Source organism: Scyliorhinus torazame, chromosome 22 (genome assembly GCF_047496885.1).
Source record: "Scyliorhinus torazame isolate Kashiwa2021f chromosome 22, sScyTor2.1, whole genome shotgun sequence".
In the NCBI taxonomy this organism is placed as follows: domain Eukaryota; kingdom Metazoa; phylum Chordata; class Chondrichthyes; order Carcharhiniformes; family Scyliorhinidae; genus Scyliorhinus; species Scyliorhinus torazame.
The window spans coordinates 83,394,909-83,417,089 of NC_092728.1; positions in this window are offsets into that span (position 1 = coordinate 83,394,909).

Consider the following 22,181-nt stretch of genomic DNA (forward strand, 5'->3'; position numbering starts at 1 on the left):
AACACAAAGATTCCTAATCAACTGTTCCAATGTGGAAGTTCTGAGTACTATTCATCTAGCTCGAACTGGCAGCATAGTGGTTAGCACAGTTGCTTCACCGCTCCAGGGTCCCAGGTTCGATACCCAGCTTGGGTCACTCTGTGCGGAGTATGCGCGTTCTCTCTGTGTTTGCGCGGGTTTCCTCCCACAGCCCAAAGATGTGCAGGTTAGGTGGATTGGCTATGCTAAATTGCCCTTGGTGTCCAAAGAAGGTTAGGTGGGGTTACGGGGATAAGGTGGAGGTATGGGCTTAGGTAGGGTGCTCTTTCCGAGTGCAGGTGCAGACTTGATGGGCCAAATGGCCTCCTTCTGCACTAAATTCTATGAACGAGACTCAGCCAGTGAAATGTTTCCGTTTGCCTGCATGCTTGGGCTATACAGGGGCGAAGGTAATATGGGATCAGTGCTTCTGATTGTAAGTCATTCAGAGTACTTGGGCCTGGTGATGCTCGTAGAAAATAGTGGATAAACTAGGGCTCTGTGAAATTTGTGCTTTCAGGAGTACCAGTCTGCTGGAGCATTCCCTAATTGAGGGAAGGTGCGTCGTTGGGGTCTCTACTGGGTCTAATTCCATTGAAGTGGCTATACTCGGAGCAGAGATAGGCCATCTCATTCAATGGGATTATGACTGATCTGATCAGGTGATGCTCAACTCCACTTTCTTCCTGCCTTATCCCCATAACCCTTGATTCCCTTCCTGATAAAACATCAGTAGAGTGGGAATTGTGACCCATATTCTTCACTGAAATGAAAACAAACTTGGCAGTAGCTCTGGTTCCCTTGAGGTGAAACCAGCTAGCTCCATTCGGATCAATGAACGGGAGGGGGGGGGGGGGGGGCGGGGAGAAGAGAGAGAGAGAGAGCAGATCAGGCAGCATCTGGGGTAAGAGAAACGGTTAATGTTTCAGGTTGGTAAATTTTCTTCACTAGAAGATGATAGAAATGTAAGTTTTTAAGTGTGAGTTTCCTGTTCTGTGAGACTTAACCAGCTGAGCAAATTGGGGGGAGCTGTCAGAACGCTTGAGGCAAAGCTCGAGGATGTGATTCACCCTATGCGTTCGCATTGTGCACCTGTGGGTTACTGTTAAACTACAAGAATTCCCATGCAAAATAGACATGACCTTTCAGGTCAGAAATCCAACAAACCTGCAGAGTTTCTTGCTGATTCCAAGGTAACATATAGAATTCCTAATCAGACCAATATTTAGGCAAAATCTTATCCAGTATAAATATAATATTTATTCAAATAGCCATAGATATATATATATATTGATATTGTAAATGCGTTCAACTTCCGAAATAATTTTCTGGATCTTTGCTATTCTTGGAAGTATTTGCAATGTAGGACGGTGACCACAAGGTGGCAGACTTAGCTTATGTACAGTGATTCTCTGGTCTCATCGTCATTTTGAGTTCACTTTAACCAGCTCTTAATTCCTGGCTTGCTGTATTTAGATGATTTGGTGGGGTGGGGGGGGGGGAGAATCTGTGCCAAGTGGATGAAATCTCAAGTATCTTCCCCTCCTCCTTTGCTGGGTGAACAACTTGCTCTAGGTCAAGATTAAACACGCTTATGTTTTCTAACCGGCTGTGCGTTTTGTTATAAAGTCTGAAAGATTTATGGGCCTCCTGTAGTTTGGGCGACATGTTTGAAGTAACTTTTGAATGGGACGGTGTTAAACCAACCCCACACTATAAACCGCGGTGAGATGCAAAGATGCACACAAGGGGAAGCGAGGCAAATGCGTGACGGGGAGAGGAACCAAAGGATATGCCAATAGGATTCGAAAGAGGCTTGTGTGGAGCATTAACACTGGCGCGGTCCAGTTGGGGCAAATGGCCTGTTTACTGTACACTGTCTCCCACTCTATAAATACACTTAAGGTCGAATGTGAGTTCTGTGAATTTCTTTTCTCCCCTCTCGCTGACTCCCAACACCGCTGTTGAGGGAGGAAAGCTGTGGGCTACACACTCCAGTTTGTATTTACTGGGAAGCACTGCATAATTCGAAGGGATGGCTGACAGCGCGTTTAAAGGTTTTGGGACTGTTTGGGATGGTTTGAAGAGGCAGTTCCAGCAAGAAAAGCCAAAGCACAAATGGGGAAGGGGAAGTGGCTGTGGGGCAATGGAGGGGATTTGAAGATGAACATTATTTTCTGTTTAATGCATTGGAAAGAGGAAATTGGGCAGCTTTGCCCTGGGTCAGTACGGCGAGTGAACTGGGGGCCAAAATCAATAGCTTCAATCTTCCCAGTCTTCAGCTGCAGGAGGGATGATTCCTCGCTGACTGGATGGTTATTTCACTACGTGCCCCGCCATAGCTGCTCCATGCACAGCGGGAATAGTCTCCCTCTGGGGAATGGTTCCTGTTGCGGAGTCATAAAGAGAAGGGGAAAGATATTCATTTTACTAATCCAAGTGCAAGATGCTCCTAGTTTTGCATGGACTAAGAATGCAAATAGAAATCAATCTAAATGGTCATACTCGCTCAAATTGGTCTGAAGGCTTTCCCTTTTGGAAAGACTGGCTACACTACAAACCCCAGGCCGGTGTGCAGCAGGGAGAACATCTGTCTCCAGCGGAGTGAGGCTCCTCGGCATTTCTGGGCACTCAATTCAGTGGTGAATGTGAGGGCGAATATTCCGAGAGCTGGCCAACCAAGATCTTGAAATATAAAGGCCAAATTAGATGGGAAGCAACTGGCAGTATTTGCATTTCAATTCACGTCTCTTCTTTTGGGACGGGGACACGTAAATATGTTTAACTCTGGCGAAACGACACGGCTGCCGGAGTAAGTGAGAATTCTTATTGCAAATGGAGCGTTCCTCTCTTGTTGCAAAAAAAAAACCAAAGTCCAAGGTTTCTAGCGCCTGGTACCCAGATTTGGCCGCCTCCGCTGGGCGAGTTAAATCCGTTCCTGACTGGGTCACTGCCCAGCGTCCGGCTTTTCACCCCACGGGGTAGCGAAGACAAAACGGATACTTGTTTTGGATTATTCCGTGATTTGTGCCTGCTAATCAGAAAATCATAAATTAGAAGCATTGAGAGCATTTCGGCGGGGGGGGGGGGGGGGGGCTTAAAAGGAAGGGAAATAAATGGAAACCAATTAAATACTTAGCAGCAAATGCAGTTTCCTTGTATCCAAGTGGATGCTTAATCAGATTAACTACTTACATAGTCTTGAGGGGAGACTGTAATGTATATGAACACATTTGTAATGCATCAAGCTTCTGTAAAGATCTGCAATACATCGCCTTTAAACTGCGGCGTGTTAGTGATTTAAAAGTCTTGCCAATGTTGCATTTGGTGTCTTTTCTCTACATTTAGCACCAAGCGGACTGAGTGAGGGTCTTGCAGCTGTTTTAACAGATTCAGAAGGTGCATTGAACTGAAATATAAATCGTTTGCTTTGTTTTGGTCTCCAAAACTTAAACTTTAGGGTTTGCGGCACTCAATAATCAACACAGCTGGCATTGCAAACTTCCAGGACCATGGGTTAACCACTAATGTGTAGTTACTAATTGTTTGGATTGCTGTTATCAGAGTTCCTGGCTAATCCGTGTGTTTGTGTATGTGTGTAAAACGTGCATTTCTGTCACGCCTAGGTGTGAAAGACCACCAAACATTTCCTGCTGATTATTGTTTGCTTGCCCTTGGCTGCAACTGGATGCAGCTTTAACCAAAAGATACTCCAGACCTTGAAGTTAGTTCAATCTGATTTATTGAACCAGTCGCACAGTAAGCACAGTTCTCTATGAGTTCGACTTTGCTAACCTAAGTGTGGTTAGCTCTTAGCCACGTGCTGGAGGTGTGATATTGTACATACACCCTGACTCACTCTGTAGATGTTCATCAGTGGACCGAGGCGGAGTGTGAGTGCCTCGTGCCTTTTATAGTGAGATACCACCCCTGAGTGTCCTTGCCTGTTCATTGGTCATGCCCTGTTCTCTGTGTTCATTAGCTGCCTGTCTGTGCCTATCTGTATATCATCTGCATGTCTGCATATCATGACATCTCCCCTTTTTTTAATGTTTTGTTGGCATATGGGAACGTACTTACATGTGAAGACAGCTGTCTAATGTGAGAAAACAGAACATAGCAAACAAAACAAATGTTCATAAGTCCAGTCTCTGGGGCTTGCGTCTGAACCTTGTCGACCGCCGGAGGGGTGATGGTGGGGACGACAGTGCCTTGACAGGTGGGATGGAAGCCTGACTGCTGGCGTCGTAGTTCGACGTATCAGGAGGTGGTAAAACAACGGCCGGAAACGGAGAAGAAAGCAGTTGTGGGCAGGCAACTTTGCACAGTGCCCGTCTGTTTTGTCGCACTACAGAACCATCAGCCATACGTACAACATACGAGTGGGGCGCAGCCTGTCGAACAACGACAGCTGAAGCAGACCAGCCACCATCCGGTATCTTGATCCTGACAGTGTCCGCCGGGGATAACACGGGCAAATCGGTGGCATGAGCATCATAACCCTGCTTTTGCTGGTTTCGGAGCTGCTGCACCTTCTGCAGCACCGGGAGGTGATCCAGGTTGGGCACGTGTATGGCTGGAAGTGTCGTCCGCAGGTCCCTGTTCATCAGGAGTTGAGCCGGCGACATGCCAGTGGACAATGGGGTCGCCCTATACGCAAGCAGCGTGAGGTAGATGTCAGAAGCAGAATCCGCGGCCTTGCAGATGAGCTGTTTCACAATGTGCACCCCTTTTTCAACCTTCCCATTGGACTGCGGATAGTGTGGGCTGGAAGTGACATGTTTGAAATGGTATGACTTGGCAAACATAGACCACTCATGGCTGTTGAAGCACAGGCCATTGTCACTCATGACAGTGAGTGGGATACCATGCCTGGAGAACGTCTCCTTACAGGCCTTGATGACGGTCTGAGATGTGAGGTCTGAGAGTTTCACGACTTCAGGGTAATTGGAGAAATAGTCAATAATCAACACGTAGTCACGACCATTCGCACGAAAGAGGTCGATGCCAACCTTGGACCACGGGGAGGTCTCTATTTCATGCTGCTGGAGTGTCTCCTTGCTCTGCGCTGGCTGGAAGCGTGGATAGGTCGTACAGTTGAGGACCATGTTCGAGATGTCCTGGCTAATACCGGGCCAGTAGACAGCCTGCCTGGCTCTGTGTCTGCACTATTCGACGCCCAGGTGTCCCTCATGGATTTGGCGGAGCACCAAGCTCTGGAGACTGAGTGGAATGACAATCCGGTCCAGCTTGAGGAGGATACCATCAATCACCGTCAGGTGGTCCTTTACATTGTAAAATTGAGGGCACTGCCCTTTCTGTTAGCCATTGGCAAGGTGGTGCATGACACGCTGCAAGAGGGGGTCTTTGGCTGTCTCCTCGCGGATACGAACCACCTTCTCATCAGATGCCGGGAGGGTGTTAGGACACAGCTGCACCTGTGATTCAATCTGCCGGATGATTTCCAGCGGTTCACTTGGCAATGTGATGGAGGGGGAAAATGCATCAGCGATGATGAGCTCCTTGCCAGGCGTGTACACTAAGTGAAAATCGTACCTTCTGAGTTTGAGGAGGATGCGCTGCAACGGAGGCGTCATGTCGTCCAGGTCCTTGTGAATAATGTGGACCAGAGGCCTATGATCTGTCTCGACAGTGAATGTCGGCAGGACGTAGACGTAGTCGTGAAACTTGAGAATGCCAGTCAGAAGACCCAGGCATTCCTTCTCTATTTGTGCATACCTTGTTTCGGTGGGCGTCATGGCCCTCGATGCGTAGGCTACCGGTGCCCAGGATGAAGTGTCATCGCGTTGAAGCAGCACCGCACCGATGCCATCCTGGCTCACATCTGTCGAGATCTTCGTTTCCCTGTCTGGGTCAAAAAATGCCAAGACTGGTGCAGTGGTGAGCTTGGCTTTCAGCTCCAACCACTCTGCCTGATGTGCTGTCTTCCACTCAAAAACAGTAGACTTTTTCACCAGGTTTCGTAGGGCCGTGGTGTGTGAGGCCGGGTTTGGGATGAACTTGCCCAGAAAATTGACCATGCCCAGGAAGCGCAACACCGCCTTCTTGTCTTCAGGGACTTTCATGGCTTCGATGGCCTTGACCTTGTCTGTGTCCGTGCACAGGCCCTGCTGAGAGATCTGGTCTCCTAGGAACTTGTGTCGACATGCCAAAGCAACATTTGGACCTGTTCAGCTTCAGGCCATTGGCGTGGACACGGCGGAATACCTGCTGGAGACGGGAAACATGCTCTTCAGGGGTCGTGGACCATATGATGATGTCATCCACGTACACATAAACCCCTTCAATGCCTTCCATCATCTGCTCCATGATGCGATGGAAGATCTCCGATGCCGAGACAATGCCAAACAGCATGCGATTATAGCAGTATCTGCCAAACGGTGTTATTGAGATCCTTGGGAACAATGCAGATGCGCAGGTCTCCCGAAGGCTTTTTAACACATACCATCGAGCTGACCCAGTCAGTCGGTTCGGTTACCTTGGAAATGCTGCCCTGTTGCTAAAGATCCTTGAGCTGTGCCTTCAGGCGCTTCCTCAGCGGAGCCGGGACCCGGCGTGGTGCGTGGACCACTGGCTTGGCATCAGGTCATAGCAGAATCTTGTATCGATATGGCAGCGGCCCATCCCGTCGGAACACATCCGGATACTGAGCGAGGATGTCGTCAATGCTGGCCTGAAGATCCACATTGGAGGATGTTGTTGTGTAAACCCGCTGCACGAGGTTCAGCTGCTTGCAGGCCTGCGCGCCAAGTAGGGATGCCTGTCTGGCTTGACAATTTCAAAACGTAACCATGCATGGGTGCTCCGGTTGGAGACGAGTAGATGGCAGGTTCCCAGTGCCGTGGTGGCATTTCCGTTGTAGTCCAGGAGCCTGCAGGCTGCAGGACCTTGGGGGTCTTCTTGATGCGTTTGAAAGCTGCCTGTGCGAGGAGGTTGGCAGAAGCACCTGTGTCCAGCTTAAACTGGATGAAGCAGTGGTTGACCTGCATCACCGCACGCCATTCGTCCGCAGAACCCACAGCGAGGATGGATTGAATTTGTGATGAGTTGGATGTGGCATATTCACATTTGGTAATGATGCCCACAAAGTAGGCGGAGTCCAGGCATTCTTCCTCTGGATCCGTTGTGCTGCCAGGATCAGAATCCTGTAATCGTTGTTGCACGCACTGAGCGCGCCGTCGTCAGAATTGGGAGCGTTGGCCCCTGACTGGTGGTGCAGACCTGTACAAGGCTACATAGTGTCCAGGCTTCCCGCAGTTTAAACATCGCCTGCCTCTTGCAGGGCAGTGTTTCTTTAAGTGGGTGTTGCCGCAGTTCGAGCACGTCATGACGTCGGCGTCCTGACGCTCCGCACGTTGTCGCACATGTGCAGTGCGGGTGTCGGCCGCTTTGTTATCCCGTTCGCATCGCGCATGTGTGGGGCCCCGGGAAAAGCGCACAAAATGGCCGCTTTCATCAATGCTGAGGCGCTGCATCCGGGAGATGGCCTGCACACTCTCTGCCTCGTGGGAGGCAAGTTTCTCATTTTCAGCCAATTTGTACTGGGCATAGCGATTTTTGGCGTGCTCATGCAATGTGCATGTTTCAATCGCAACTGGCAGACTCATCTAGGGGCTGTTTCGCACAGGGCTAAATAACTGGCTTTTAAAGCAGACGAAGGCAGGCCAGCAGCACGGTTCAATTCCCGTACCAGCCTCCCCGAACAGGCGCCGGAATGTGGCAACTAGGGGTTTTTCACAGTAACTTCATTTGAAGCCGACTTGTGACAATAACCGATTTTCATATTTTTCATTTCATATGCTTGATTTCCAGTAGCTGCTCTCTCTGAGGATCAGAGTGAACTCCAAAAACGATTTGGTCTCTGATCATGGAGTCAGCAATATCACCAAAGTTGCAGGACAGCGCTAGCAGGCGGAGGTTAGTTAAGAAGGAGTTGAAAGATTCTTTACCTCGAAGACATTGTTTGAATATGTAGCGCTCGAAGATTTCATTGGTGTCCACTTCACAGTGACTGTCAAACTTGTCCAAGATGATCTGAAACTTTGTCTTGTCCTGGCCTTCAGTGAAGCTAAACGAGTTGAAGAGTCCGATGGCTTGATCACCCGCTGTTGAGAGGAGATGCGCGACCTTCCTTGCATCAGACGCACCCACGAGGTCTGAAGCTTCGATGTACAGCAGAAACCTTTGCCTGAATGTCCGCCAGTTGGCACTGACATTGCCGGAGGTCCTGAGCTGGTGAGGAGCCTGATTCTTTTCCATGGTGCCGGGATACGTTCGCTGGTCGTCACGGAACGGACTGAGGTAAACCACCTAGATTAAGCAGTCTCCTGGTAGCATGTTGTGTTATGTACTCTGGGATAACACAGGCTGCAACTGGATGCAGCTTTATCCAAAAGATACTCCAGACCTTGAAGTTAGTTCAATCTGATTTATTGAACCAGTAGTACAGTTAGCACAGTTCTCTGTGAGTTCGACTCTCTGCTAACCTAAGTGTGGTTACTCGATCTGACTGAACCAGACTGGCTCTTAGCCACGTGCTGGAGATGTGATACTGTACATACACCCTGACTCACTCTGTAGATGTTCATCAGTGGAAAGAGGCGGAGTGTGAGTGCCTCGTGCCTTTTATAGTTAGATCCCACCCCTGAGTGTCCTGCCTGCTCATTGGTCTTGTCCTGTTCTCTGTGTTCATTAGCTGCCTGTCTGTGTATCATTATCATAGATAATATCATAGAATTTACAGTGCAGAAGGAGGCCATTCGGCCCATCGAGTCTGCACAGGCTCGAAAAGAGCACCCGACCCAAGGTCAACACCTCCACCCTATCCCCATAACCAGTAATCCCACCCAACACTAAGAGCAATTTATCATGGCCAATCCACCTAATCCGCACATCTATGGACTGTGGGAGGAAACCGGAGCACCCGGAGGAAACCCACGCACACACGGGGAGGATGTGCAGACTCTGCACAGACAGTGACCTAAGCCGGAATTGAACCTGGGACCCTGGAGCTGTGAAGCAATTGTGCTATCCACAATGCTACCGTGCTGCCCTGTCTGCAGATCATGACAGCCCTCTCCTCAAGGGCAGCAATCTGAGATGTTCAAACCGCTACCGGGTGAGAGCAACGAATTGATCCCAATGTGCCCATTTGGACCCCATTCTCACCAGGATATACCCAAGCAGAGGCCTTGAAAACTTAAAAGCAGATCCACCGATATATTAACACCTCTCTCCAGGCCTCCAGCAACCTGTGAGTAATGTCACAGGCCATCTGTTCTGTGGTGATATGCATCACTGTAAATACACAAGGGGTTAATGTAAATACACTACGACCAAGTAAACACTAGAGGGAGCACCAGAGACATCATGACACGCAGACATACAGCTAATGAACATATAGAATAGGACACGACCAATGGGCAGTCAAGACACCCAGAGGTGACACTACCACAAGGGGGCATTACACATCCCATATATAAGGACAGGGCACACATGCTCTGTCTCTTTACACAGGCGGCACTTTGAGAGTAGGACAGGGGCAGATCAGAAGCATCACACCCACCACGTGGCTTAGAGCAGACTGGGTCGTTAGACTGAGTTACTATAGCAAGATTAGCAGGAGAGTCAAACTCATAGAGAACTGTGCTAATGGTTCAATAAATCACATTGAACTTACTTCAAAGTCTGGAGTATCTTTTGGTCAAAGCTGCATCAAGTTGCAGCCTGTGTTATCCCAGAGTACATAACACAACTAGGTACCAGTAGTGCCTGTTGAATCTATACAGTTCAACTCAGCAAGATCCGTGACTACCAGCAACAGCATCCAGGCAAATGATCGAGATTCCGGTTCCTCAGCCGCTCAGGTACCACGGCAATCTCAGTGCCAACTGGCGTGCATTCAAGCAGAGATTTGAGATTTACATGGTAGCATCCGACCTAGATGGCGTGGCCGATACTGAGAAGATAGATCTTCTACTCACCATTGCGGGTGAAAGAGCAACAGAAATCTTCAACTCCTTCAAGTACTCCAAAGGGCAGGACAAGAGAGACTTCCAGACAGTCCTGGACAAGTTTGAAAACTACTGCGAGGTGAACACACCAGAAATCGGTAAAACTGGCACCTATACTCACCACGAGGCACAGGTAGGCCTGCAGCAGAAGCAAACGGCAATTTTGATTGGCAGCCACCTTGCACAAGGAGCCGCACATGCGCAGTTCCCGAGAAGATGCGAACCGGCAAAATTGTGTTTTGCACATAGAACATAGAACATAGAAAATACAGCACAGAACTGTGCGAGAAGCTGAGCATGCGCAGTTGTGAAAAGAGCGCATAGTGAAGGAAAAGCGATCTGCGCATGCGCAATCCATTTCTACGCTCTACATCACAAGCATCAGGGCGGACCACGCCCACTTAAAGGGGAAATGTCCGAAAATAGTGAAAAACAATTTTAAAGCCAGAAAACACAATTCTTTCGCCTGCAACGACAGCACAATGCCTGAACTTTGACCCGTAGCTGAAAGTAACCTCTGCAGAACCCTGTTACAAGCAGTTAGCACCGCCCTAAGAGATGATTTAGTCCTTGAAGACTACAACTCAGACGATGATTTCATCATTGGATGTGGCGACCTCAGTACCAAATCCGAACGGCAACGAGATGTGTTGTACATTGAAGCATCCGACACAGTCATGGACGAGTTCTTCGGATTTGAGGATCCTCAGCCCAGCATAGACGACATCCCGACCCATGAGTACAGGATTCTGCTGCGGCAGAGAGCAGTACAAGCCCACAGAGAGAGGCCTGACGCCAAGAGATAGAGAGCGGTACAAGCCTCCACAGCGAGCTCGTCGACAGACTCCACGATGGAAGCAACGCAAGACTCCAGAGCGCAGTCCTTGCATGAACAAGACCATGCTGGTCTAGTAACATTATCTGAGCAACCAGCAGCAGACGATGCAAGTCTGCCACGCTCAAGTGCACAGCAAGACGACTATGACAGTCTACCACACTCACATGAACAACACAAAGACTATGACAGTCTACCCAGATTATTTGAGCCACCAGAAGAAGACTCTGACAGTCTACCCAGCTCATCTAACAGACAAGAAGACACTGAAGGTCTACCCACTGTATGTGCGACAAGTGACAGGCTTCATAATTCCCATACAAGATATGCGACATCTCAGCGAGACTGACAGATCTCAGCTAGTATCTACAGAGGCACTCGACAATCAAAGTGAGGCTACTAGTGACTCCATTGACACCACGTTAATTCAAACCTCATCTACTCGAGCCTCTCCGCAAGAACCTGAAATGACTCCAGACGGGGAGCGTCAAGAAACCAAAGGTGATTCATGTGAACCAGAAAGGGCTCCAGACGGGGAGCGTCGACAAGCCAAAGATAATTCAAGTGAACCGGACATCACTCCAGACGGGGAGCGCCGAGGAATCCGAGATGGCACGCTCAATGAAACAGCAGATGCCACAAAGGACACTGACAGAAACTTTGTGAAGGACTCAAATTCTCCACTCGGTGTGGTCATTGAGAGCGACAAACACAACAACAAGCACGTCAATAACAACAACAATAGAACAACAACTGGTACGACATGGTACAACTCTGCCCATGAAGGACAATGTTACTGCTCAGCTCAGAACTATGGCGAGAGTGCAAACATACCATGGCATGACAACGCATCTTACCAATTCACGTTTGCTACACTACGGCTAAGCAAACCAGCTTTCAGGAAAGATGGCATCAAGAATTGCTACCACAAGCATAAAAAATAAGAGTCCACCTCCTGATGACTTCTTGGTTACGTAAACACCAGGATGCTGATGGCGTTCACAAGGGAATGACAACATCAACATCAACACTTCCATAACAGCACCAGAAAGCCACTCGACCGTGTAAATTCATGAACTTTGGGCTCATAACTATTATTTGGTATTGTATACTCAACGTCATCATAACTATTATTTGGTATTGTATAATCCTCAATGTCATCATAACTATTCTTTGATCTTGTATCATCATCACAGTCATCATAACTTGGACATGTCATCACTTATTTACCTGTTTTTGTTCAATTTTTCTTTAACACTGTACAGAAAATATGTAACACGAAAAAAGGGGGGATGTGGTAAATACACAAGGGGTTAATGTAAATACACCACGACTAAGTAAACACTAGAGGGAGCACCAGAGACGTCATGACATGCAGACATACAGCTAATGAACACATAGAATAGGACACGACCAATGGGCAGTCAAGACACCCAGATGTGACACTACCACAAGGGGGCATTACACAATCCATATATAAGGACAGGGCACACATGCTCTGTCTCTTTACACAGGCGACACTTCGAGAGTAGGACAGGGGCAGATCAGAAGCATCACACCCACCACGTGGCTTAGAGCAGACTGGGTAGTTAGACTGAGTTACTACAGCAAGATTAGCAGGAGAGTTGAACTCATAGAGAACTGTGCTAATGGTTCAATAAATCACATTGAACTTACTTCAAAATCTGAAGTATCATTTGATCAAAGCTGCATTGAGTTGCAGCCAGTGTTATCCCACAGTACATAACACAACACGTTCATGCTGAGAGCTTCCTCTCAGTAACTTTCCAGGAAGCAGGGCAATTTCAACGCGGATTTGACGAGCTTGACTCTTTTACAATAGTTTTAAATCCGTCTCTGATAAAAGGCTGGTTTTCTGCTTGGACTATGCTGAGCTGTCAGAGTGTGGAATTTGAGCAGATACCTTCCTTCTCGATGTTGCACCTTTTAACCCCGAGGCAAATTTACCGAACTGGTCCAGGTGAAGTTCACTGTAGGATATCACTTGAATTTTAATAGCCCTGCTCATTTCCAAGTCAGAGCCTAAATTCCCTCCCCTCGAAACACCACGGCCCTTCATTGGTCTGCTTGAACTGATTCTTTTATAAACTGCAACAACAAAAAAAACTTGTGATATTAGATCAGAATTCAAACTTGATGGTAAAAGTGAATTGCACAGAACTACCAGCCTTTTGCCGGTGTTATTTGTCTTATAGTCCAGCAGGTGGAGTTGTGTTGAGGGACCGGCCAGGCCTGCAGTCTCCAGATTAAAATGCACTGGATTACAAGGTCCTCATTCCATAAATTTTGCAACCATTTCCTATCTGGCAATTATATATACACATTTGAATTATTGCCCACGGGAAAAGCATTGGTAAATTTGGTTATTATATTCCCTGAACAAGCTCCGTACAGAACTAAAATATGCACCATACAGTGCACACGGACTGTGGTCAATGCTAGTAATTAACACTTGGTCAGATATTAATAGCTCATTTGTTGCTGTCACAAGACCTTCCTCACTCAATGTCACAGCCTGTCAAATACTTGGTGTTGGGTGGCAGAGCTCGTGAACAGTTACTAAAAATAAACCGGGACCCTGTCCTGTAATATGATTCTAGTTTAACATGAGGGTTCAGTTAATTGTTGCTACTTTCAGTCAGTTCAGACTGTTTTGCGTCACATTTATTTTCGAAAAGAATATCATTCTTTAACTGTTGCCATCATGAATGAAGGACTTGCATTGATGTAGCGCCTTCCGTGCACCGCACCGAGCCTGCAGATAAACGAGTGAAGGAATGAGGATTGTTGTAGCAGTAACCCGAGTCTTATCTTCCACAATTGAAATATTGCTCATGAATACACTGCACCCCCCCCCCCCCCCCCCCAAAGCAGCTGACAAGTATGTGGTTATTTGTACTTTTTTGTCAGAATTTAGCACGTTTGACACATGTTTATTCCTGTGAATATCTGACTCGGCACTACACAAATAGATTGGATTTTTTTAAATGATGCAAAGATGTGGGGCTGGATGCTTTGTTTTTGGAACTATGTCCCCACGCCGGCATCAAAACTGTGGACTTTTTCTGGCGTGAAAGGGCCACATATTCCTAGGCCTGCAGGGGGCTTGTAGGGACCCAGTGTAAATGTAGCAGCTTTTGCTGCAGTTACGGGCCCTGCATGGCGGTGGCCTCCAGCGGCCGTGCCGTGCTCCATGGCGGACTCAAACTGCAGAGCACGACCCGAAAAATAGACCCCGCGATCGGCCGCAAAACTTTCCCAGCCGCGTATGAGGCTCTCCGATTGGCCCACCGCGACCAGGACGGCTGCGAACTGCAGCCGCCACACTATTTTCCCGACCGGCAGGACCTTGATTAGACCCATGCCGTCAGGAATTTGGCCGGTCGAGGGGGGGAGAATGACGGAGTGGGCCTCGGGTAGATGCTGGGTGGCGCGGCATACTCGTGGGGCCCGCAGAATCGGGGAACCGGCCCCGATTCCGTGCAGGGAAATGGATTTTCCGTCCCAGCGCTGGCCGTGATTCCGGCGTCAGGATGCAGAGAATCCAGCCCTTGGTCTTTCCAATTAATACTAAATAAATCCGAGTCATTTGAGCTCCTAGAAAACAGCTCCCTTGGCTTTTTTTTCTCTTTCAAAAGAAATTCAGATTCTCCAATTATTTTTTTTCCAATAAAGGGGCAATTTAGCGTGGCCAATCCACCTACCCTGCACATCTTTGGATTGCGGGGATGAGATCCACGCAGACACGGGGAGAATATGCAAACTCCACACGGACAGTGATCCGGGCCGAGATCTGAACCCGGGACCTCGGTGCCGTGAGGCAGCAGTGCTAACCACTGCACCACCGTGCATTCTTGGCTGTGACTGTTCCATTACCAGAGTCTATCCATGGGGACCATTACCAGGACCAAGCAATGGCATGAAACGTACCAAGTCATTGGGTGTACTGGACTGCAGCAGTCTGAGAGGGTCATCACCACCACCATCCCAAGGGCAATTAGGGATGGGTAATAAATGCTGCCCTAGCCAGCGAAGCCCACATCCCGTAAATTCTTGCTCGATTGTTCTCGCTGGGGTTCAGAAGAATGAGGGGGGATCTCTTGGAGATTTATAAAATTCTAACAGGACTAAACAGGGAAGATGTTCCCAATGGAGGGTGTGTCCAGAACCAGGGGTCACAGTCTGAGGATTCAGGGTAAGATGAGGAGACATTTCTTCGCCCAAAGAGTGGTAAGCCTGTGGAATTCATTATCACAGGAAGTAGTTGATGCTAAAATATTGACTATATTCAAGCGGCGGCTAGATATAGCACTTGGGGAGAAAGCAGGATTCGACTATTGAGTTGGATGAACAGTCATGATCGTGATAAAGTCACCAAAGAGAAGAAATTGGTAGATGTTGAGTCTGGAGAAGGGTGTGTAGATAGCCTGGGTCACATTGAGATCCAAAAAGACAAGGTGTTGGGTGTCTTAAAAAATATTAAGGTAGATAAGTCCCCAGGGCCTGATGGGATCTACCCCAGAATACTTAAGGAGGCTGGAGAGGAAGTTGCTGAGGCCTTGACAGAAATCTTTGGATCCTCACTGTCTTCAGGGGATGTCCCGGAGGACTGGAGAATAGCCAATGTTGTTCCTTTGTTTAAGAAGGGTAGCAAGGATAATCCAGGGAACTACAGGCCGGTGAGCCTTACTTCAGTGGTAGGGAAATTACTGGAGAGAATTCTTCGAGACAGGATCTACTCCCATTTGGAAGCAAATGGACGTATTAGTGAGAGGCAGCATGGTTTTGTGAAGGGGAGGTCGTGTCTCACTAACTTGATAGAGTTTTTCGAGGAGGCCACTAAGATGATTGATGCAGGTAGGGCAGTGGATGTTGTCTATATGGACTTCAGTAAGGCCTTTGACAAGGTCCCTCATGGTAGACTAGTACAAAAGGTGAAGTCACACGGGATCAGGGGTGAGCTGGCAAGGTGGATACAGAACTGGCTAGGTCATAGAAGGCAGAGAGTAGCAATGGAAGGATGCTTTTCTAATTGGAGGGCTGTGACCAGTGGTGTTCCACAGGGATCAGTGCTGGGACCTTTGCTGTTTGTAGTATATATAAATGATTTGGAGGAAAATGTAACTGGTCTGATTAGTAAGTTTGCAGACGACACAAAGGTTGGTGGAATTGTGGATAGCGATGAGGACTGTCAGAGGATACAGCAGGATTTAGATTGTTTGGAGACTTGGGCGGAGAGATGGCAGATGGAGTTTAATCCGTACAAATGTGAGGTAATGCATTTTGGAAGGTCTAATGCAGGTAGGGAATATACAGTGAATGGTAGAACCCTCAAGAGTATTGAAAGTCAAAGAGATCTAGGAGTACAGGTCCACAGGTCACTGAAAGGGGCAACACAGGTGGAGAAGGTAGTCAAGAAGGCTTACGGCATGCTTGTTTCATTGGCCGGGGCATTGAGTATAAGAATTGGCAAGTCATGTTGCAGCTGTTTAGAACCTTAGTTAGGCCACACTTGGAGTATTGTGTTCAATTCTGGTCGCCACACTACCAGAAGGATGTGGAGGCTTTAGAGAGGGTGCAGAAGAGATTTACCAGAATGTTGTCTGGTATGGAGGGCATTAGCTATGAGGAGCGGTTGAATAAACTCGGTTTGTTCTCACTGGAACGAAGGAGGTTGAGGGGCGACCTGATAGAGGTCTACAAAATTATGAGGGGCATAGACAGAGTGGATAGTCAGCGGCTTTTCCCCGGGGTAGAGGGGTCAATTACTAGGGGGCATAGGTTTAAGGTGAGAGGGGCAAGGTTTAGAGTAGATGTACGAGGCAAGTTTTTTACGCAGAGGGTAGTGGGTGCCTGGAACTCGCTACCGGAAGAGGTGGTGGAAGCAGGGACGATAGTGACATTTAAGGGGCATCTTGACAAATACATGAATAGGATGGGAATAGAGGGATACGGACCCAGGAAGTGTAGAAGGTTGTAGTTTAGTCGGGCAGCATGGTCGGCACGGGCTTGGAGGGCCGAAGGGCCTGTTCCTGTGCTGTACATTTCTTTGTTCTTTGTTCTTTGTTAAATGGCGGAGCAGGCTCAAAGGGCCAAAAGGCCTTCTCTTATCTTCTATGTATCTATATTTTTTTTGAAAACAGCGACAGCCCAATAGGATTGAGGTGTGACGAGGGACTTCCGGTGACGGCAGGCGGGAGGCAGCCGCACACTGGAGGGCTCCCACTCAGGAATAGAAATTTCAGGGTTTTAACGCCCAGTCCCGGGGGCAATGGAGGCCGAAAAAGCTGTAAAAGGCACAGGGAGGAGAAATGTCCAAGCTTGGGAAAAAAACAGCCGTGAAAAAGGGGGTTAATGGGACTTCCGGTGGTGCCCTCGAGGAAGCAGGTCGCAGGTCGGATCGCTCCCGCCCGCGATGGGCAAACGGACCTGTTTCACAGTATTTTTTGGGACCTGACGACCTGAATCGGTGGAGGAGACGAAGGGAAGAGGTTTTCCCCCCGGGGTGTGGACAGTTGGACCAGAAGTGGTCGAGTGGAGTGACAAAGATCGAAGCAGGAACAGCGGGGACACCAGACCGGGGGGTGAAGCATGGCGGACGGCAGGGACCAGGGAGCGGAGGCTCACTAGCCAAGAGAGCAGCAGATGGAGTTTTATAGGAACTGCTTCACCGAACTGAAGAGGGATACGTTGGACCCGATGAGGGCGGTGATGGACCGAATGGTCGAGGCGCAGGCGGTCCAAGAGAAGGCGCTAAGGGAGGTCGAGGTGAAGCTCTCCACCCAGGCGGACACGGTAATGGAGCTGGAACACGAGGTGGAGGAGTTGAACTCCTGCCAGAGGAGGATGCAGGAGCAGCTTGAAGATCTGGGGAACAGAGCCAGGAGGCAGAACCTAAGGATCGTGGGCCTCCCCGAGGGCTGTGAGGGATCGGATGCGGGTGCATACGTGATGGGTATGCTTGGGGCGCTGATGGGACCAGAGGCCTTCCCTCGACCCCTGGAGTTGGATTGGGCGCATAGAGCCCCCGCAAGGAAGCCCAGGACGGGCGACCGACCGAGGGCCTTGGTGGTTCGCTTTCACCGGCTGGCTGACAGGGATCGTGGGCTGCGATGGGCCAAGGCGGAGAGGAGCAGCAGATGGGAGAACTGCGAGGTGCGCATCTGCCAGGACTTGGGAACGGAGCTGGCCAAGAGGCGTGCAGGATTCATCAAGGTGAAGGCAGCCCTCTACAAAAAGGAGGTGAGGTTTGGAATGCTGTATCCTGCGAAGCTTTGGCTTACGTTTGAGGAACTCCATCACTACTTCGAGACACCAGAACAGGTTTGGGCCTTTATTAAAGAGAAGAAGCTGGACTTGAACTAACGGGCACTTAGTTTTTTCAGTGCTCTACAGTGGCGGCGGTCTGTTAACCGAGCTTGCTTTGACTAGGAATGGACTTTTATTAAAAGAAGGAGCTGGACTTGAACTAAAGGACTCTGGGCTCACAGAGCTTTTGTGTGGCGGCGGTTTGTTAAATTATCCTGGACTGTAATGTTTTATCCAGGATTGTTTTCAGCCTGGACAGAGAGCGGGGGCTGGAGGGCGCACTGCTTAGGGTGATTTTGGGAGATTGCAACGGGGGGGGCCTGCAAGAGGGGCCCTGCACTTGGTATCTTTTGGCGGGAGGTCGGGGCCTCTGATGGGGGGGTGGGCATAGGGGCTGGTTAAGGGACTTGAAAGGGCACGGGGAGATACAATCAGGTTAATGGGTCCTTGGTGTATGGGGGGAGGGCCCGAGCACTTGGGCAGAAGACAGTCAGGCGCCAAGGGCAGGGGTCAGCGTAGCTCGCGTAGGTCAGGGGGCACCAGGGAGAGTAAGGGAAGGGGCGGGCTAGGGCCAAGCGCAGGGCGGACCTGGCAGGTCAAGCCTCGGCCGGGGGGGGGGGCAGGGGGGCAGGGCAGCCGGGAAGGAGAGCAGAGAGGACTTCAGTGGGCAGGGGGGTGGGGGGTGATCAGGGATCCCCCAGGGGAGAAAGTCGCTTGCAGGGAACAGCGTAGGCAACCGACAGCAGCAGCACCCGGGGAGGGGAGGGGGGCGAGCGGGGGGAGGGGGGGAGGGGCGAGGGGGGGCGGAGGGGGGGGGAGGGTTAGAGCCACATTAGTTTAGTTGAACACGTGCGGCATGGGCAAACAGAGCTGATAGGGGAAGTGCCTTATTAATATGTTTATTCTTTCCCACTGTTCGTTTTCAATATGTTAAGGCTTTTGTATATGGCCTTTTTTCTCTGTAAATGTTACAAATCTGTTTTAAATAAAAAATTTCACAAAAAAAAGGAAAAAAAGAAAAAGGGGGTTAATCAAAGTCCACCGGTGAGTGGAAAAGTCAGCGCAGGAACTGTAAGGAAAGCGGAGGCTGGAGAACCAGGGGAGGCCGCATCGCTCACAGCAGAAGAAATGACCACGTGGTGATGGCTGTTGAACTCGAAAGACAGTTCACAAAACACATGGAAGCGATGAAGAAGGAGATGGGGGCGGTATTGAAACTGCTGGTGGAGGCGGCGATTGCCCCGGTGAGGGCGGCGGTATCAAGCGCAGCGGCGGAGGTGCGGGAACGAGGTGAGACACTGAAGGAGGTGGAAGAGATATTATCGCAGCACAGTGATCAACTTACCTCGATGGGGAAGGAGATGCAGAAGGTGATAGAGACCAATAAGGGTCTGTGAGCCAAAATGAAAGACCTGGAAAACAGATCCGGGCGGCAGAATCTGAGGATCGTGGGTCTGCCTGAAGGGGTGGAAGGCCCGAGGCCGACGGAGTATTTTGCCACGATGTTGGTGGACCTATTGAGGGAGGGGGGACGATCCCTCTCGATACGAACTGGATCGGGCTCATCGTCATGGCCTATACCAAAGGTGGGTGAGCCACCAAGAGTAGTAACTGTGTGTTTCCGTAGGTACAGTGTGAAGGAGAAGGCCGTGTGCTGGGCAAAGCAGAAGCGGGTGGTGCAGTGGGCTGGAGCTGGTATACGTGTATACCAGGACTTTACGGTGGAGCTGGCGAGGAGGCGGGCTGCCTTCAGCCGGGTGAAGAAGGCACTGTACATCAGCAAGGTGCAGTGCGGCATAGCATACCCAGCTAAGTTGAGGGTGACCTACAAATCCAAGGGCTATTATTTTGGGACGGCGGAAGCGGCGGAGGAGTTTGCGAAGGCAGAAGGACTGTGGCGGAATTGAGAATTGGTCATGTGCCGATGTAGCCTCATGTAACTGTATTTTTTCACTGCATGTTGGTGTATGAACTAAATGAGTCGACGCTGTATATATTTTGACAAGGCAGGAGATGGGACTTTCATTTGCAATGATGGTTCTTTGGGGCTTGGGTGTTGTGTGCTAAAGGGGATTTCTTGGTTTTCCTGGGACCGGGCAAGGGGGAAGGAGACCCGGGCTGGGGCCTCCACGCTAGCCGGTTTAAGCCGGCCAGTGAACAGGCATGAGATTGGGGGGGGGGGGAGGGAGGGCTGCGGCGATCGGAGCCTGGTAGAACAGGTTTCGGTGAGTCTAGCGGGTTGAAAGGTTGGGGGAAGGAACCGAGGTTGGGGGGAGAAGTTTACAAGAGGAAGTGCAGGGGAGGCGTCGGGAGTGGAGGTCGGGGGGGTGTCTACAATTCATGGGTGCCATTCACGGTACTCTTTGAGCTATCAGGATTGTTCAGGACAGGATTTTTAGGTGGGGGAGGGGGAGCGGGGGAGGGGGGTATTTCCATTTTATTTCCATTTTATTCTCACTGAAGGGGTCGATGAGCAAATTTCCGAAATTGATGCGCAATCAATTACACTCAAGACAAAGTGATTTCATAACTGAAGGCTTTAATCTACTAGAACTTGTTCCCCAGCAGCTTCGGTACAGAAAGTGAAGGCTGCTGGGATGGCATCGGTTCTTATACTCCGCCTGTCAGGGCGGAGCTACGTACAACAGCCAATGGTAGACTCCTGGGTCTGACCAATGGTCATCAGCCTCTTAGATACCGCAATACCTGGTACTACCACAGAAAGATATGTGAATTTCAAAAAATCAGTTGAGTACAAAGAACAAACAACTTGCTGAGCAAAAATAAAACCACGTCAAAACAATAAATTGGTGCTTTTAAAAAAGAGTACCGAGTAAAATTGGCCATAAGAGGATAAGAGTGTGTGTCCTACTCCCTTTCCAGCCTGAGGGTGGCCTCTCTCTCTCTCTCTCTTGTGTTGATGTGTGTGGATGAGAATGGTCGAGAATCCTACGACTAGGAATGAGTTCGACACATACATAGTACCAATCCGTTTTGTCCAATTAAGGGGCAATTTAGTGTGGCCAATTCACCTACCTTGCACATCTTTTTGGGTTGTGGGGTGAGACCCACGCAGACACGGGGAGAATGTGCAAACTCCACACGGACAGTGATCCGGGCCGAGATCTGAACCCGGGACCTCGGTGCCGTCAGGCAGCAGTGCTAACCACTGCACCGCCGTGCTGCCATAGGGAGGTCTTCATTTTTGCTGTAATCTTCCAGGAGCTGTTCACTTTCTGCATTCCTGATACATATCACTGCATCTCTGATACATGTCACTGCATCCCTGATACATATCACTGCATTCCTGATGCATGTTACTGCATGCCCGATACATATCACTGCATCCCCGATAATATCACTGCATCCCTGATACATATCACTGCATCTCTGATACATGTCACTGCATCCCCGATACATATCACTGCATCCCTGATACATATCACTGCATCCCTGATACATATCACTGCATCCCCGATACATATCACTGCATCCCCGGTACATGTCACTGCATCTCTGATATATATCACTGCATTCCTGATGCATGTTACTGCATCCCCGATACATATCACTGCATCCCTGATACATATCACTGCATCCCCGATACATATCACTGCATCCCTGATACATATCACTGCATCCCCGATACATATCACTGCATCCCTGATACATATCACTGCATTCCTGATGCATGTTACTGCATCCCCGATACATATCACTGCATCCCCGATACATATCACTGCATCCCTGATACATAGCACTGCATCTCTGATACATATCACTGCAACTCTGACACATATCACTGCATCCCCGATACATATCACTGCATCTCTGATACATATCACTGCATTCCTGATACATGTCACTGCATCCCCGATACATATCACTGCATCCCTGATACATATCACTGCATCCCCGATACATGTCACTGCATCCCCGATACATGTCACTGCATCCCCGATACA